The sequence below is a fragment of the Drosophila pseudoobscura genome, chromosome X (assembly GCF_009870125.1).
Source record: "Drosophila pseudoobscura strain MV-25-SWS-2005 chromosome X, UCI_Dpse_MV25, whole genome shotgun sequence".
In the NCBI taxonomy this organism is placed as follows: domain Eukaryota; kingdom Metazoa; phylum Arthropoda; class Insecta; order Diptera; family Drosophilidae; genus Drosophila; species Drosophila pseudoobscura.
The window spans coordinates 13,531,626-13,534,147 of record NC_046683.1 but is presented as its reverse complement, the minus strand read 5'-3'; the positions used below and the strand labels follow the sequence as shown (position 1 = coordinate 13,534,147).

Below are 2,522 nucleotides of genomic sequence, written 5' to 3'. Positions count from 1 at the left end.
CTTGATTTTTATTGAATAACTATTATTATAATTGTTATTCTTGATTTTTATCGAATAACTGTTATTATAATTGTTATTCTTGATTTTTATCGAATAACAGTTATTATAATTGTTATTCTTGATTTCTATTGAATAACTGTTATTATAATTGTTATTCTTGATTTTTATTGAATAACTATTATTATAATTGTTATTCTTGATTTTTATGGAATAACTATTATTATAATTGTTATTCTTGATTTTTATGGAATAACTATTATTATAATTGTTATTCTTGATTTTTATTGAATAACTATTATTATAATTGTTATTCTTGATTTTTATTGAATAACTATTATTATAATTGTTATTCTTGATTTTTATCGAATAACTATTATTATAATTGTTATTCTTGATTTTTATTGAATAACTATTATTATAATTGTTATTCTTGATTTTTATTGAATAACTATTATTATAATTGTTATTCTTGATTTTTATTGAATAACTATTATTATAATTGTTATTCTTGATTTTTATGGAATAACTATTATTATAATTGTTATTCTTGATTTTTATGGAATAACTGTTATTATAATTGTTATTCTTGATTTTTATGGAATAACTGTTATTATAATTGTTATTCTTGATTTTTATTGAATAACGATTATTATAATTGTTATTCTTAATTTTTATGGAATAACTGTTATTCTGTAAATTAATTCCCAATTAAAATTATGCAGCGTTCAACAAAACTCCTTCGACTACTCCTGTGCTGGGAGCAAAAAGATACGGGGCTCCATTCCGAATAGGAGGGGCATTAACATCAGCATCAGCCCTTCATATTGATTTTGCATTTGCATAAGCAGTTTATTGTGCCAGACACCCAACCCAATCATGTTTGTCCCTTGCCCAAGTTTTAGTGCTAGTCCAAGTCCAAGTTCTGGTGCTAGTCTTAGTCCTACGAGTTGTCCTGCAGAAGTGCTTCATAATCACACTTTTGGGAGGTTCGGAAATCTCGGCACAGCACTCGACACCACTCATCGCAGGGAAAGGGCGGTGTTCTGGCTCGTCCTTGGCCGGGGAAAATTAATTTAAAGCGCAATTTAAGTAAAATTTCCGCCCGGGGGCTGTTTTTTAGTTTTATTTCGAGCTTTGGCTCTCATCTCTCGCTCATCCGTGGGTGGGTCTGAAACTAATATGTACGCATATTTATCAAATTTCATCGCCCCGGGCCTTGGTACTGGAACTGGGGGGTGGCTGCTGCTGCTGCTTCTGCTGTTGCATCCGTGCCGGGGTCTGGGCCGGGGTCCGGGTCCGAGTCCGGGTCCGGGTCTCTGCCTAAAATGTACATTCATTGTAGTTGCCCAAAAAATGCCTTGCAGCGTTGGAGTTTCGGCTGGGGGGATGGGGATGGGACTTAGGATGGAAATGGCAATGCGGATGGGTATGGGTATGGCTATGGGTATGGGGATGTTGCGAGTCGGGAGACGGAAGTCGACCGCAATGCAAAGCTGCGGACCAAGTTTCGGGCTGGCAAACTTAACAAAGAAATAAAAAACGATGAGAAGTAAGTGCCAGAGCATGTCACTGCTGGATGATAGACAAAAAAAATACCCTCGCAAATAGAATTCCAATGAAATTCTTGACAATTAGAGGTGTTCTTGTGTAGGTTCTCGCTTAAATATCAGTAGAAAATAGCGAGATAGCAATTTTCAGCGGCTTCGGATGATCTGCAATCTCCACTCCATGAATTTCGTTCCCAAAATATTTCCAGAGGATATCAGGCTTCACAAAAAATCATTCAAACTTCGCGGGCTGGTGGGTGGATGGGCTCATGGGCCGGGCCCGTTGCCCTGGCAATGTGCAAGGGACGCGTCGCGTCGCGGCTCCGTCTGTCAGCGGCAGACAGTGGTACAACAAAACCCACTTTTTGCCTGGGCTGTGCCCCCCACGCCCTTGCACGCTTCATAAGCGCAACGAATGAATTTTAATTTGATTAAAGTGAAAAATTGAAAAATGCTTGCCCCGGCAAAGCTCTTTCACTCTCACTTTTCTCCAGGACTTTATTAAACGTGCTGTGTGGGGGTGGGGAGGGGAGGGCTAGGGGCAGACGGGGATCCCGGACTCGCTGCTACCCTGTTCAAAGATATGAGGGGATTAGTTGGCCAATCAGCGGAGGCAGGCAACTGGGATTTTGTGGCCTGCTGCACAACCTCATCAGCGCTTTGGGTTTTGGGTTTAGGTTGGGAGTGGTTTGGGGGTTGTGCGGGGCGGAGGGGCGGAGGGGTTGCCATGGCTAGAAATGCCAAATGCCAAATGCCGATTGACGACCCACCCACCACCACCACTACCACCACCATCAGGGCAAGATATCCTTTAGAGGAAGAAAACGGAGACGGAGAGCTTAGGCCGCATTAAACCTTTTTCCTCAATAATGTTGTTTTTGTCCGTCCTTGTCCTCGTCCTCGTCCTCACTCCTCGCTCCTGACAACATCTCCACGTTCTTTGCTCAAAGACTCATTCATTCGGGCGGGGCGGCG

General features: G+C 40.7%; 1 long non-coding RNA gene across 1 annotated transcript; it reads right to left on the bottom strand.

The window, feature by feature from the left end:
- Positions 1 to 824: 824 nt before the first annotated feature.
- LOC117184679 (uncharacterized) lies at positions 825 to 1,888 on the bottom strand. The gene is made up of 2 exons (XR_004470095.1): positions 1,597 to 1,888; positions 825 to 1,520 (listed from the first exon to the last, which is right to left on the bottom strand). It is a non-coding gene; the product is annotated as an uncharacterized lncRNA (long non-coding RNA).
- Between the last annotated feature and the right edge of the window lie 634 nt (positions 1,889 to 2,522).